Genomic DNA, 12,765 nt, shown 5'->3' with positions numbered 1-12,765 from the left:
TGCACAAATTTGTAGTTGAAACTCTTTTGTGTTGTAAATGTTGATGTGTTGAAATGGAATGCTTTTGCTTGGTTTTGAACAAATATGGTCTTAGCTATAAAATTTGAATCCTCTAGTTTGCTAGGTGCTTCTCCTTATGGCCGTTCCACCCTTAGAATCCCTGATCTCGTCTGATCTCAGAAGCTACCTAGGGTTGGGCCTGGTTAGTACTTGAATGGGAGACTGTCTGGGAATACCAGGTGTTGTAAGCTTTTCCAATCCTGCAAACAATTAAAGCTTACATTTCCATGTTATTTATATCTTTTGCACTTATTTGTAGTTGACACTCTTTTGTGTGGTAAATGTTGATATGTTGAAATGGAATGCTTTTGCTTGGTTTTGAACAAATATGGTCTTAGCTATGAAAATTGAATCCTCTAATTTGCAAAGTGCTTCTGCTTACGGCCATTCCACCTTTAGAATGCCTGATCTCATCTGATCTCAGAAGCTACCTAGGGTTGGGCCTGGTTAGTACTTGAATGGGAGACTGTCTGGGAATACCAGGTGTTGTAAGCTTTTCCAATCCTGCAAACAATTAAAGCTTACATTTCCATGTTATTTACATCTTTTGCACAAATTTGTAGTTGAAACTCTTTTGTGTTGTAAATGTTGATGTCTTGAAATGGAATGCTTTTGCTTGGTTTTGAACAAATATGGTCTTAGCTATGAAATTTGAATCCTCTAGTTTGCTAAGAGCTTCTGCTTACGGCCATTCCACCCTTAGAATGCCTGAACTCGTCTGATCTCAGAAGCTACCTAGTGTTGGGCCTGGTTAGTACTTGAATGGGAGACTGTCTGGGAATACCAGGTGTTGTAAGCTTTTCCAATCCTGCAAACAATTAAAGCTTACATTTCCATGTTATTTACATCTTTTGCACAAATTTGTAGTTGAATCTCTTTTGTGTTATAAATGTTGATGTGGGTTGGGTCTGGTTAGTACTTGAATGGGAGACTGTCTGGGAATACCAGGTGTTGTAAGCTTTTCCAATCCTGCAAACAATTAAAGCTTACATTTCCATGTTATTTACATCTTTTGCACAAATTTGTAGTTGAAACTCTTTTGTATTGTAAATGTTGATGTGTTGAAATGGAATGCTTTTGCTTGGTTTTGAACAAATATGGTCTTAGCTATGAAATTTGAATCCTCTAATTTGCAAGATGCTTCTGCTTGCGGCCATTCCACCCGTAGAATGCCTGATCTCGTCTGATCTCAGAAGCTACCTAGTGTTGGGCCTGGTTAGTACTTGAATGGGAGACTGTCTGGGAATACCAGGTGTTGTAAGCTTTTCCAATCCAGAAAACAATTAAAGCTTACATTTCCATGTTATTTATATCTTTTGCACTTATTTGTAGTTGACACTCTTTTGTGTGGTAAATGTTGATGTGTTGAAATGGAATGCTGTGTTGTAAATGTTGATGTGTTGAAATGGAATGCTTTTGCTTGGTTTTGAACAAATATGGTCTTAGATATGAAATTTGAATCCTCTAGTTTGCAAGGTGCTTCTGCTTACGGCCATTCCACCCTTAGAATGCCTGATCTCGTCTGATTTCAGAAACTACCTAGGGTTGGGCCTGGTTAGTACTTGAATGGGAGACTGTCTGGGAAAACCAGGTGTTGTAAGCTTTTCCAATCCTGCAAACAATTAAAGCTTACATTTCCATGTTATTTACATCTTTTGCACAAATTTGTAGTTGAAACTCTTTTGTGTTGTAAATGTTGATGTGTTGAAATGGAATGCTTTTGCTTGGTTTTTAACAAATATGGTCTTAGCTATGAAATTTGAATCCTCTAGTTTGCAAGGTGCTTCTGCTTACGGCCATCCCACCCTTAGAATGCCTGATCTCGTCTGATCTCAGAAGCTACCTAGGGTTGGGCCTGGTTAGTACTTGAATGGGAGACTGTCTGGGAAAACCAGGTGTTGTAAGCTTCTCCAATCCTGCAAACAATTAAAGCTTACATTTCCATGTTATTTACATCTTTTGCACAAATTTGTAGTTGAAACTCTTTTGTGTTGTAAATGTTGATGTGTTGAAATGGAATGCTTTTGCTTGGTTTTGAACAAATATGGTCTTAGCTATGAAATTTGAATCCTCTAGTTTGCAAGGTGCTTCTGCTTACGGCCATTCCACCTTTAGAATGCCTGATCTCGTCTGATCTCAAAAGCTACCTAGGGTTGGGCCTGGTTAGTACTTGAATGGGAGACTGTCTGGGAATATCAGGTGTTGTAAGCTTTTCCAATCCTGCAAACAATTAAAGCTTACATTTCCATGTTATTTACATCTTTTGCACAAATTTGTAGTTGAAACTCTTTTGTGTTGTAAATGTTGATGTGTTGAAATGGAATGCTTTTGCTTGGTTTTTAACAAATATGGTCTTAGCTATGAAATTTGAATCCTCTAGTTTGCAAGGTGCTTCTGCTTACGGCCATCCCACCCTTAGAATGCCTGATCTCGTCTGATCTCAGAAGCTACCTAGGGTTGGGCCTGGTTAGTACTTGAATGGGAGACTGTCTGGGAAAACCAGGTGTTGTAAGCTTCTCCAATCCTGCAAACAATTAAAGCTTACATTTCCATGTTATTTACATCTTTTGCACAAATTTGTAGTTGAAACTCTTTTGTGTTGTAAATGTTGATGTGTTGAAATGGAATGCTTTTGCTTGGTTTTGAACAAATATGGTCTTAGCTATGAAATTTGAATCCTCTAGTTTGCAAGGTGCTTCTGCTTACGGCCATTCCACCTTTAGAATGCCTGATCTCGTCTGATCTCAGAAGCTACCTAGGGTTGGGCCTGGTTAGTACTTGAATGGGAGACTGTCTGGGAATATCAGGTGTTGTAAGCTTTTCCAATCCAGCAAACAATTAAAGCTTACATTTCCATGTTATTTACATCTTTTGCACAAATTTGTAGTTGAAACTCTTTTGTGTTGTAAATGTTGATGTGTTGAAATGGAATGCTTTGTGTTGTAAATGTTGATGTGTTGAAATGGAATGCTTTTGCTTGGTTTTGAACAAATATGGTCTTAGCTATGAAATTTGAATCCTCTAGTTTGCAAGGTGCTTCTGCTTACGGCCATTCCACCCTTAGAATGCCTGATCTCGTCTGATCTCAGAAGCTACCTAGGGTTGGGCCTGGTTAGTACTTGAATGGGAGACTGTCTGGGAATACCAGGTGTTGTAAGCTTTTCCAATCCTGCAAACAATTAAAGCTTACATTTCCATGTTATTTACATCTTTTGCACAAATTTGTAGTTGAAACTCTTTTGTGTTGTAAATGTTGATGTGTTGAAATGGAATGCTTTTGCTTGGTTTTGAACAAATATGGTCTTAGCTATGAAATTTGAATCCTCTAGTTTGCAAGGTGCTTCTGCTTACGGCCATTCCACCCTTAGAATGCCTGATCTCGTCTGATCTCAGAAGCTACCTAGGGTTGGGCCTGGTTAGTACTTGAATGGGAGACTGTCTGGGAATACCAGGTGTTGTAAGCTTTTCCAATCCTGCAAACAATTAAAGCTTACATTTCCATGTTATTTACATCTTTTGCACAAATTTGTAGTTGAAACTCTTTTGTGTTGTAAATGTTGATGTGTTGAAATGGAATGCTTTTGCTTGGTTTTGAACAAATATGGTCTTAGCTATGAAATTTGAATCCTCTAGTTTGCAAGGTGCTTCTGCTTACGGCCATTCCACCCTTAGAATGCCTGATCTCGTCTGATCTCAGAAGCTACCTAGGGTTGGGCCTTGATAGTACTTGAATGGGAGACTGTCTGGGAATACCAGGTGTTGTAAGCTTTTCCAATCCTGCAAACAATTAAAGCTTACATTTCCATGTTATTTACATCTTTTGCACAAATTTGTAGTTGAAACTCTTTTGTGTTGTAAATGTTGATGTGTTGAAATGGAATGCTTTTGCTTGGTTTTGAACAAATATGGTCTTAGCTATGAAATTTGAATCCTCTAGTTTGCAAGGTGCTTCCGCTTACGGCCATTCCACCCTTAGAATGCCTGATCTCGTCTGATCTCAGAAGCTACCTAGGGTTGGGCCTGGTTAGTACTTGAATGGGAGACTGTCTGGGAATATCAGGTGTTGTAAGCTTTTCCAATCCTGCAAACAATTAAAGCTTACATTTCCATGTTATTTACATCTTTTGCACAAATTTGTAGTTGAAACTCTTTTGTGTTGTAAATGTTGATGTGTTGAAATGGAATGCTTTTGCTTGGTTTTGAACAAATATGGTCTTAGCTATGAAATTTGAATCCTCTAGTTTGCAAGGTGCTTCTGCTTACGGCCATTCCACCCTTAGAATGCCTGATCTCGTCTGATCTCAGAAGCTACCTAGGGTTGGGCCTGGTTAGTACTTGAATGGGAGACTGTCTGGGAATACCAGGTGTTGTAAGCTTTTCCAATCCTGCAAACAATTAAAGCTTACATTTCCATGTTATTTACATCTTTTGCACAAATTTGTAGTTGAAACTCTTTTGTGTTGTAAATGTTGATGTGTTGAAATGGAATGCTTTTGCTTGGTTTTGAACAAATATGGTCTTAGCTATGAAATTTGAATCCTCTAGTTTGCAAGGTGCTTCTGCTTACGGCCATTCCACCCTTAGAATGCCTGATCTCGTCTGATCTCAGAAGCTACCTAGGGTTGGGCCTGGTTAGTACTTGAATGGGAGACTGTCTGGGAATATCAGGTGTTGTAAGCTTTTCCAATCCTGCAAACAATTAAAGCTTACATTTCCATGTTATTTACATCTTTTGCACAAATTTGTAGTTGAAACTCTTTTGTGTTGTAAATGTTGATGTGTTGAAATGGAATGCTTTTGCTTGGTTTTGAACAAATATGGTCTTAGCTATGAAATTTGAATCCTCTAGTTTGCAAGGTGCTTCTGCTTACGGCCATTCCACCCTTAGAATGCCTGATCTCGTCTGATCTCAGAAGCTAACTAGGGTTGGGCCTGGCTAGTACTTGAATGGGAGACTGTCTGGGAATTCCAGGTGTTGTAAGCTTTTCCAATCCTGCAAACAATTAAAGCTTACATTTCCATGTTATTTACATCTTTTGCACAAATTTGTAGATGAAACTCTTTTGTGTTGTAAATGTTGATGTGTTGAAATGGAATGCTTTGTATTGTAAATGTTGATGTGTTGAAATGGAATGCTTTTGCTTGGTTTTGAACAAATATGGTCTTAGCTATGAAATTTGAATCCTCTAGTTTGCAAGGTGCTTCTGCTTACGGCCATTCCACCCTTAGAATGCCTGATCTCGTCTGATCTCAGAAGCTACCTAGGGTTGGGCCTGGCTAGTACTTGAATGGGAGACTGTCTGGGAATATCAGGTGTTGTAAGCTTTTCCAATCCTGCAAACAATTAAAGCTTACATTTCCATGTTATTTACATCTTTTGCACAAATTTGTAGATGAAACTCTTTTGTGTTGTAAATGTTGATGTGTTGAAATGGAATGCTTTGTGTTGTAAATGTTGATGTGTTGAAATGGAATGCTTTTGCTTGGTTTTGAACAAATATGGTCTTAGCTATGAAATTTGAATCCTCTAGTTTGCAAGGTGCTTCTGCTTACGGCCATTCCACCCTTAGAATGCCTGATCTCGTCTGATCTCAGAAGCTACCTAGGGTTGGGCCTGGTTAGTACTTGAATGGGAGACTGTCTGGGAATACCAGGTGTTGTAAGCTTTTCCAATCCTGCAAACAATTAAAGCTTACATTTCCATGTTATTTACATCTTTTGCACAAATTTGTAGTTGAAACTCTTTTGTGTTGTAAATGGTGATGTGTTGAAATGGAATGCTTTTGCTTGGTTTTGAACAAATATGGTCTTAGCTATGAAATTTGAATCCTCTAGTTTGCAAGGTGCTTCTGCTTACGGCCATTCCACCCTTAGAATGCCTGATCTCATCTGATCTCAGAAGCTACCTAGGGTTGGGCCTGGTTAGTACTTGAATGGGAGACTGTCTGGGAATATTAGGTGTTGTAAGCTTTTCCAATCCTGCAAACAATTAAAGCTTACATTTCCATGTTATTTACATCTTTTGCACAAATTTGTAGTTGAAACTCTTTTGTGTTGTAAATGTTGATGTGTTGAAATGGAATGCTTTTGCTTAGTTTTGAACAAATATGGTCTTAGCTATGAAATTTGAATCCTCTAGTTTGCAAGGTGCTTCTGCTTACGGCCATTCCACCCTTAGAATGCCTGATCTCGTCTGATCTCAGAACCTACCTAGGGTTGGGCCTGGTTAGTACTTGAACGGGAGACTGTCTGGGAATACCAGGTGTTGTAAGCTTTTCCAATCCTGCAAACAATTAAATCTTACATTTCCATGTTATTTACATCTTTTGCACAAATTTGTAGTTGAAACTCTTTTGTGTTGTAAATGTTGATGTGTTGAAATGGAATGCTTTTGCTTGGTTTTGAACAAATATGGTCTTAGCTATGAAATTTGAATCCTCTAGTTTGCAAGGTGCTTCTGCTTACGGCCATTCCACCCTTAGAATTCCTGATCTCATCTGATCTCAGAAGCTACCTAGGGTTGGGCCTGGTTAGTACTTGAATGGGAGACTGTCTGGGAATACCAGGTGTTGTAAGCTTTTCCAATCCTGCAAACAATTAAAGCTTACATTTCCATGTTATTTACATCTTTTGCACAAATTTGTAGTTGAAACTCTTTTGTGTTGTAAATGTTGATGTGTTGAAATGGAATGCTTTTGCTTGGTTTTGAACAAATATGGTCTTAGCTATGAAATTTGAATCCTCTAGTTTGCAAGGTGCTTCTGCTTACGGCCATTCCACCCTTAGAATGCCTGATCTCGTCTGATCTCAGAAGCTACCTAGGGTTGGGCCTGGTTAGTACTTGAATGGGAGACTGTCTGGGAATACCAGGTGTTGTAAGCTTTTCCAATCCTACAAACAATTAAAGCTTACATTTCCATGTTATTTACATCTTTTGCACAAATTTGTAGTTGAAACTCTTTTGTGTTGTAAATGTTGATGTGTTGAAATGGAATGCTTTTGCTTGGTTTTGAACAAATATGGTCTTAGCTATGAAATTTGAATCCTCTAGTTTGCAAGGTGCTTCTGCTTACGGCCATTCCACCCTTAGAATGCCTGATCTCGTCTGATCTCAGAAGCTACCTAGGGTTGGGCCTGGTTAGTACTTGAATGGGAGACTGTCTGGGAATACCAGGTGTTGTAAGCTTTTCCAATCCTGCAAACAATTAAAGCTTACATTTCCATGTTATTTACATCTTTTGCACAAATTTGTAGTTGAAACTCTTTTGTGTTGTAAATGTTGATGTGTTGAAATGGAATGCTTTTGCTTGGTTTTGAACAAATATGGTCTTAGCTATGAAATTTGAATCCTCTTGTTTGGAAGGTGCTTCTGCTTACGGCACTTCCACCCTTAGAATGCCTGATCTCGTCTGATCTCAGAAGCTACCTAGGGTTGGGCCTGGTTAGTACTTGAATGGGAGACTGTCTGGGAATACCAGGTGTTTTAAGCTTTTCCAATCCTGCAAACAATTAAAGCTTACATTTCCATGTTATTTACATCTTTTGCACAAATTTGTAGATGAAACTCTTTTGTGTTGTAAATGTTGATGTGTTGAAATGGAATGCTTTGTGTTGTAAATGTTGATGTGTTGAAATGGAATGCTTTTGCTTGGTTTTGAACAAATATGGTCTTAGCTATGAAATTTGAATCCTCTAGTTTGCAAGGTGCTTCTGCTTACGGCCATTCCACCCTTAGAATGCCTGATCTCGTCTGATCTCAGAAGCTACCTAGGGTTGGGCCTGGTTAGTACTTGAATGGGAGACTGTCTGGGAATATCAGGTGTTGTAAGCTTTTCCAATCCTGCAAACAATTAAAGCTTACATTTCCATGTTATTTACATCTTTTGCACAAATTTGTAGTTGAAACTCTTTTGTGTTGTAAATGTTGATGTGTTGAAATGGAATGCTTTTGCTTAGTTTTGAACAAATATGGTCTTAGCTATGAAATTTGAATCCTCTAGTTTGCAAGGTGCTTCTGCTTACGGCCATTCCACCCTTAGAATGCCTGATCTCGTCTGATCTCAGAAGCTATCTAGGGTTGGGCCTGGTTAGTACTTGAACGGGAGACTGTCTGGGAATACCAGGTGTTGTAAGCTTTTCCAATCCTGCAAACAATTAAAGCTTACATTTCCATGTTATTTACATCTTTTGCACAAATTTGTAGTTGAAACTCTTTTGTGTTGTAAATGTTGATGTGTTGAAATGGAATGCTTTTGCTTGGTTTTGAACAAATATGGTCTTAGCTATGAAATTTGAATCCTCTAGTTTGCAAGGTGCTTCTGCTTACGGCCATTCGACCCTTAGAATGCCTGATCTCGTCTGATCTCAGAAGCTACCTAGGGTTGGGCCTGGTTAGTACTTGAATGGGAGACTGTCTGGGAATATCAGGTGTTGTAAGCTTTTCCAATCCTGCAAACAATTAAAGCTTACATTTCCATGTTATTTACATCTTTTGCACAAATTTGTAGATGAAACTCTTTTGTGTTGTAAATGTTGATGTGTTGAAATGGAATGCTTTGTGTTGTAAATGTTGATGTGTTGAAATTGAATGCTTTTGCTTGGTTTTGAACAAATATGGTCTTAGCTATGAAATTTGAATCCTCTAGTTTGCAAGGTGCTTCTGCTTACGGCCATTCCACCCTTAGAATGCCTGATCTCGTCTGATCTCAGAAGCTCCCTAGGGTTGGGCCTGGTTAGTACTTGAATGGGAGACTGTCTGGGAATACCAGGTGTTGTAAGCTTTTCCAATCCTGCAAACAATTAAAGCTTACATTTCCATGTTATTTACATCTTTTGCACAAATTTGTAGATGAAACTCTTTTGTGTTGTAAATGTTGATGTGTTAAAATGGAATGCTTTGTGTTGTAAATGTTGATGTGTTGAAATGGAATGCTTTTGCTTGGTTTTGAACAAATATGGTCTTAGCTATGAAATTTGAATCCTCTAGTTTGCAAGGTGCTTCTGCTTACGGCCATTCCACCCTTAGAATGCCTGACCTCGTCTGATCTCAGAAGCTACCTAGGGTTGGGCACGGTTAGTACTTGAATGGGAGACTGTCTGGGAATACCAGGTGTTGTAAGCTTTTCCAATCCTGCAAACAATTAAAGCTTACATTTCCATGTTATTTACATCTTTTGCACAAATTTGTAGTTGAAACTCTTTTGTGTTGTAAATGTTGATGTGTTGAAATGGAATGCTTTTGCTTGGTTTTGAACAAATATGGTCTTAGCTATGAAATTTGAATCCTCTAGGTTTGCAAGGTGCTTCTGCTTACGGCCATTCCACCCTTAGAATGCCTGATCTCGTCTGATCTCAGAAGCTACCTAGGGTTGGGCCTGGTTAGTACTTGAATGGGAGACTGTCTGGGAATATCAGGTGTTGTAAGCTTTTCCAATCCTGCAAACAATTAAAGCTTACATTTCCATGTTATTTACATCTTTTGCACAAATTTGTAGATGAAACTCTTTTGTGTTGTAAATGTTGATGTGTTGAAATGGAATGCTTTGTGTTGTAAATGTTGATGTGTTGAAATTGAATGCTTTTGCTTGGTTTTGAACAAATATGGTCTTAGCTATGAAATTTGAATCCTCTAGTTTGCAAGGTGCTTCTGCTTACGGCCATTCCACCCTTAGAATGCCTGATCTCGTCTGATCTCAGAAGCTACCTAGGGTTGGGCCTGGTTAGTACTTGAATGGGAGACTGTCTGGGAATATCAGGTGTTGTAAGCTTTTCCAATCCTGCAAACAATTAAAGCTTACATTTCCATGTTATTTACATCTTTTGCACAAATTTGTAGTTGAAACTCTTTTGTGTTGTAAATGTTGATGTGTTGAAATGGAATGCTTTTGCTTGGTTTTGAACAAATATGGTCTTAGCTATGAAATTTGAATCCTCTAGTTTGCAAGGTGCTTCTGCTTACGGCCATTCCACCCTTAGAATGCCTGATCTCGTCTGATCTCAGAAGCTACCTAGGGTTGGGCACGGTTAGTACTTGAATGGGAGACTGTCTGGGAATACCAGGTGTTGTAAGCTTTTCCAATCCTGCAAACAATTAAAGCTTACATTTCCATGTTATTTACATCTTTTGCACAAATTTGTAGATGAAACTCTTTTGTGTTGTAAATGTTGATGTGTTGAAATGGAATGCTTTGTGTTGTAAATGTTGATGTGTTGAAATGGAATGCTTTTGCTTGGTTTTGAACAAATATGGTCTTAGCTATGAAATTTGAATCCTCTAGTTTGCAAGGTGCTTCTGCTTACGGCCATTCCACCCTTAGAATGCCTGATCTAGTCTGATCTCAGAAGCTACTTAGGGTTGGGCCTGGTTAGTACTTGAATGGGAGACTGTCTGGGAATACCAGGTGTTGTAAGCTTTTCCAATCCTGCAAACAATTAAAGCTTACATTTCCATGTTATTTACATCTTTTGCACAAATTTGTAGTTGAAACTCTTTTGTGTTGTAAATGTTGATGTGTTGAAATGGAATGCTTTTGCTTGGTTTTGAACAAATATGGTCTTAGCTATGAAATTTGAATCCTCTAGTTTGCAAGGTGCTTCTGCTTACGGCCATTCCACCCTTAGAATTCCTGATCTCGTCTGATCTCAGAAGCTACCTAGGGTTGGGCCTGGTTAGTACTTGAATGGGAGACTGGCTGGGAATATCAGGTGTTGTAAGCTTTTCCAATCCTGCAAACAATTAAAGCTTACATTTCCATGTTATTTACATCTTTTGCACAAATTTGTAGTTGAAACTCTTTTGTGTTGTAAATGTTGATGTGTTGAAATGGAATGCTTTTGCTTGGTTTTGAACAAATATGGTCTTAGCTATGAAATTTGAATCCTCTAGTTTGGAAGGTGCTTCTGCTTACGGCCATTCCACCCTTAGAATGCCTGATCCCGTCTGATCTCAGAAGCTACCAAGGGTTGGGCCTGGTTAGTACTTGAATGGGAGACTGTCTGGGAATACCAGGTGTTGTAAGCTTTTCCAATCCTGCAAACAATTAAAGCTTACATTTCCATGTTATTTACATCTTTTGCACAAATTTGTAGTTGAAACTCTTTTGTGTTGTAAATGTTGATGTGTTGAAATGGAATGCTTTGTGTTGTAAATGTTGATGTGTTGAAATGGAATGCTTTTGCTTGGTTTTGAACAAATATGGTCTTAGCTATGAAATTTGAATCCTCTAGTTTGCAAGGTGCTTCTGCTTATGGCCATTCCACCCTTAGAATGCCTGATCTCGTCTGATCTCAGAAGCTACCTAGGGTTGGGCACGGTTAGTACTTGAATGGAAGACTGTCTGGGAATACCAGGTGTTGTAAGCTTTTCCAATCCTGCAAACAATTAAAGCTTACATTTCCATGTTATTTACATCTTTTGCACAAATTTGTAGATGAAACTCTTTTGTGTTGTAAATGTTGATGTGTTGAAATGGAATGCTTTGTATTGTAAATGTTGATGTGTTGAAATGGAATGCTTTTGCTTGGTTTTGAACAAATATGGTCTTAGCTATGAAATTTGAATCCTCTAGTTTGCAAGGTGCTTCTGCTTACGGCCATTCCACCCTTAGAATGCCTGATCTCGTCTGATCTCAGAAGCTACCTAGGGTTGGGCCTGGTTAGTACTTGAATGGGAGACTGTCTGGGAATACCAGGTGTTGTAAGCTTTTCCAATCCTGCAAACAATTAAAGCTTACATTTCCATGTTTTTTACATCTTTTGCACAAATTTGTAGTTGAAACTCTTTTGTGTTGTAAATGTTGATGTGTTGAAATGGAATGCTTTTGCTTGGTTTTGAACAAATATGGTCTTAGCTATGAAATTTGAAGCCTCTAGGTTTGCAAGGTGCTTCTGCTTACGGCCATTCCACCCTTAGAATGCCTGATCTCGTCTGATCTCAGAAGCTACCTAGGGTTGGGCCTGGTTAGTACTTGAATGGGAGACTGTCTGGGAATACCAGGTGTTGTAAGCTTTTCCAATCCTGCAAACAATTAAAGCTTACATTTCCATGTTTTTTACATCTTTTGCACAAATTTGTAGTTGAAACTCTTTTGTGTTGTAAATGTTTATGTGTTGAAATGGAATGCTTTTGCTTGGTTTTGAACAAATATGGTCTTAGCTATGAAATTTGAATCCTCTAGTTTGCAAGGTGCTTCTGCTTACGGCCATTCCACCCTTAGAATGCCTGATCTCGTCTGATCTCAGAAGCTACCTAGGGTTGGGCCTGGTTAGTACTTGAATGGGAGACTGTCTGGGAATACCAGGTGTTGTAAGCTTTTCCAATCCTGCAAACAATTAAAGCTTACATTTCCATGTTATTTACATCTTTTGCACAAATTTGTAGTTGAAACTCTTTTGTGTTGTAAATGTTGATGTGTTGAAATGGAATGCTTTTGCTTGGTTTTGAACAAATATGGTCTTAGCTATGAAATTTGAATCCTCTAGTTTGCAAGGTGCTTCTGCTTACGGCCATTCCACCCTTAGAATGCCTGATCTCGTCTGATCTCAGAAGCTACCTAGGGTTGGGCCTGGTTAGTACTTGAATGGGAGACTGTCTGGGAATACCAGGTGTTGTAAGCTTTTCCAATCCTGCAAACAATTAAAGCTTACATTTCCATGTTATTTACATCTTTTGCACAAATTTGTAGTTGAAACTCTTTTGTGTTGAAA

General features: G+C 38.6%; 40 pseudogenes; all 40 read left to right on the top strand.

The window, feature by feature from the left end:
* The first annotated feature begins 132 nt into the window (after positions 1-132).
* LOC140567169 (5S ribosomal RNA) lies at positions 133-251 on the top strand (annotated as a pseudogene).
* A 185-nt stretch (positions 252-436) lies between these two features.
* LOC140570065 (5S ribosomal RNA) lies at positions 437-555 on the top strand (annotated as a pseudogene).
* A 185-nt stretch (positions 556-740) lies between these two features.
* Positions 741-859, top strand: LOC140566426 (5S ribosomal RNA; annotated as a pseudogene).
* A 346-nt stretch (positions 860-1,205) lies between these two features.
* Positions 1,206-1,324, top strand: LOC140567266 (5S ribosomal RNA; annotated as a pseudogene).
* Positions 1,325-1,544: 220 nt separating this feature from the next.
* On the top strand, positions 1,545-1,663 carry LOC140571916 (5S ribosomal RNA; annotated as a pseudogene).
* Positions 1,664-1,848: 185 nt separating this feature from the next.
* LOC140570307 (5S ribosomal RNA) lies at positions 1,849-1,967 on the top strand (annotated as a pseudogene).
* Positions 1,968-2,152: 185 nt separating this feature from the next.
* Positions 2,153-2,271, top strand: LOC140573443 (5S ribosomal RNA; annotated as a pseudogene).
* A 185-nt stretch (positions 2,272-2,456) lies between these two features.
* LOC140570306 (5S ribosomal RNA) lies at positions 2,457-2,575 on the top strand (annotated as a pseudogene).
* Positions 2,576-2,760: 185 nt separating this feature from the next.
* On the top strand, positions 2,761-2,879 carry LOC140571796 (5S ribosomal RNA; annotated as a pseudogene).
* Positions 2,880-3,101: 222 nt separating this feature from the next.
* Positions 3,102-3,220, top strand: LOC140569526 (5S ribosomal RNA; annotated as a pseudogene).
* A 185-nt stretch (positions 3,221-3,405) lies between these two features.
* On the top strand, positions 3,406-3,524 carry LOC140569525 (5S ribosomal RNA; annotated as a pseudogene).
* A 185-nt stretch (positions 3,525-3,709) lies between these two features.
* Positions 3,710-3,828, top strand: LOC140573271 (5S ribosomal RNA; annotated as a pseudogene).
* Positions 3,829-4,013: 185 nt separating this feature from the next.
* Positions 4,014-4,132, top strand: LOC140570759 (5S ribosomal RNA; annotated as a pseudogene).
* Positions 4,133-4,317: 185 nt separating this feature from the next.
* On the top strand, positions 4,318-4,436 carry LOC140569524 (5S ribosomal RNA; annotated as a pseudogene).
* A 185-nt stretch (positions 4,437-4,621) lies between these two features.
* On the top strand, positions 4,622-4,740 carry LOC140570758 (5S ribosomal RNA; annotated as a pseudogene).
* Positions 4,741-4,925: 185 nt separating this feature from the next.
* On the top strand, positions 4,926-5,044 carry LOC140570217 (5S ribosomal RNA; annotated as a pseudogene).
* Positions 5,045-5,266: 222 nt separating this feature from the next.
* Positions 5,267-5,385, top strand: LOC140571331 (5S ribosomal RNA; annotated as a pseudogene).
* A 222-nt stretch (positions 5,386-5,607) lies between these two features.
* Positions 5,608-5,726, top strand: LOC140569523 (5S ribosomal RNA; annotated as a pseudogene).
* Positions 5,727-5,911: 185 nt separating this feature from the next.
* On the top strand, positions 5,912-6,030 carry LOC140571802 (5S ribosomal RNA; annotated as a pseudogene).
* A 185-nt stretch (positions 6,031-6,215) lies between these two features.
* Positions 6,216-6,334, top strand: LOC140565977 (5S ribosomal RNA; annotated as a pseudogene).
* Positions 6,335-6,519: 185 nt separating this feature from the next.
* LOC140572859 (5S ribosomal RNA) lies at positions 6,520-6,638 on the top strand (annotated as a pseudogene).
* Positions 6,639-6,823: 185 nt separating this feature from the next.
* Positions 6,824-6,942, top strand: LOC140569522 (5S ribosomal RNA; annotated as a pseudogene).
* A 185-nt stretch (positions 6,943-7,127) lies between these two features.
* LOC140569521 (5S ribosomal RNA) lies at positions 7,128-7,246 on the top strand (annotated as a pseudogene).
* Positions 7,247-7,431: 185 nt separating this feature from the next.
* Positions 7,432-7,550, top strand: LOC140567534 (5S ribosomal RNA; annotated as a pseudogene).
* Positions 7,551-7,772: 222 nt separating this feature from the next.
* LOC140570757 (5S ribosomal RNA) lies at positions 7,773-7,891 on the top strand (annotated as a pseudogene).
* Positions 7,892-8,076: 185 nt separating this feature from the next.
* On the top strand, positions 8,077-8,195 carry LOC140571597 (5S ribosomal RNA; annotated as a pseudogene).
* A 185-nt stretch (positions 8,196-8,380) lies between these two features.
* On the top strand, positions 8,381-8,499 carry LOC140566126 (5S ribosomal RNA; annotated as a pseudogene).
* Positions 8,500-8,721: 222 nt separating this feature from the next.
* LOC140572607 (5S ribosomal RNA) lies at positions 8,722-8,840 on the top strand (annotated as a pseudogene).
* Positions 8,841-9,062: 222 nt separating this feature from the next.
* LOC140567057 (5S ribosomal RNA) lies at positions 9,063-9,181 on the top strand (annotated as a pseudogene).
* A 186-nt stretch (positions 9,182-9,367) lies between these two features.
* On the top strand, positions 9,368-9,486 carry LOC140570755 (5S ribosomal RNA; annotated as a pseudogene).
* A 222-nt stretch (positions 9,487-9,708) lies between these two features.
* On the top strand, positions 9,709-9,827 carry LOC140570754 (5S ribosomal RNA; annotated as a pseudogene).
* Positions 9,828-10,012: 185 nt separating this feature from the next.
* LOC140572915 (5S ribosomal RNA) lies at positions 10,013-10,131 on the top strand (annotated as a pseudogene).
* A 222-nt stretch (positions 10,132-10,353) lies between these two features.
* Positions 10,354-10,472, top strand: LOC140572434 (5S ribosomal RNA; annotated as a pseudogene).
* A 185-nt stretch (positions 10,473-10,657) lies between these two features.
* LOC140571773 (5S ribosomal RNA) lies at positions 10,658-10,776 on the top strand (annotated as a pseudogene).
* Positions 10,777-10,961: 185 nt separating this feature from the next.
* LOC140569746 (5S ribosomal RNA) lies at positions 10,962-11,080 on the top strand (annotated as a pseudogene).
* Positions 11,081-11,302: 222 nt separating this feature from the next.
* Positions 11,303-11,421, top strand: LOC140567296 (5S ribosomal RNA; annotated as a pseudogene).
* Positions 11,422-11,643: 222 nt separating this feature from the next.
* On the top strand, positions 11,644-11,762 carry LOC140569519 (5S ribosomal RNA; annotated as a pseudogene).
* Positions 11,763-11,948: 186 nt separating this feature from the next.
* On the top strand, positions 11,949-12,067 carry LOC140569518 (5S ribosomal RNA; annotated as a pseudogene).
* Positions 12,068-12,252: 185 nt separating this feature from the next.
* On the top strand, positions 12,253-12,371 carry LOC140569517 (5S ribosomal RNA; annotated as a pseudogene).
* A 185-nt stretch (positions 12,372-12,556) lies between these two features.
* On the top strand, positions 12,557-12,675 carry LOC140569516 (5S ribosomal RNA; annotated as a pseudogene).
* The last annotated feature ends 90 nt before the right edge of the window (positions 12,676-12,765 follow it).

Source organism: Salminus brasiliensis, chromosome 11 (genome assembly GCF_030463535.1).
Source record: "Salminus brasiliensis chromosome 11, fSalBra1.hap2, whole genome shotgun sequence".
Lineage (NCBI taxonomy): Eukaryota > Metazoa > Chordata > Actinopteri > Characiformes > Bryconidae > Salminus > Salminus brasiliensis.
This window is presented reverse-complemented; position numbering and strand designations above follow the sequence as displayed.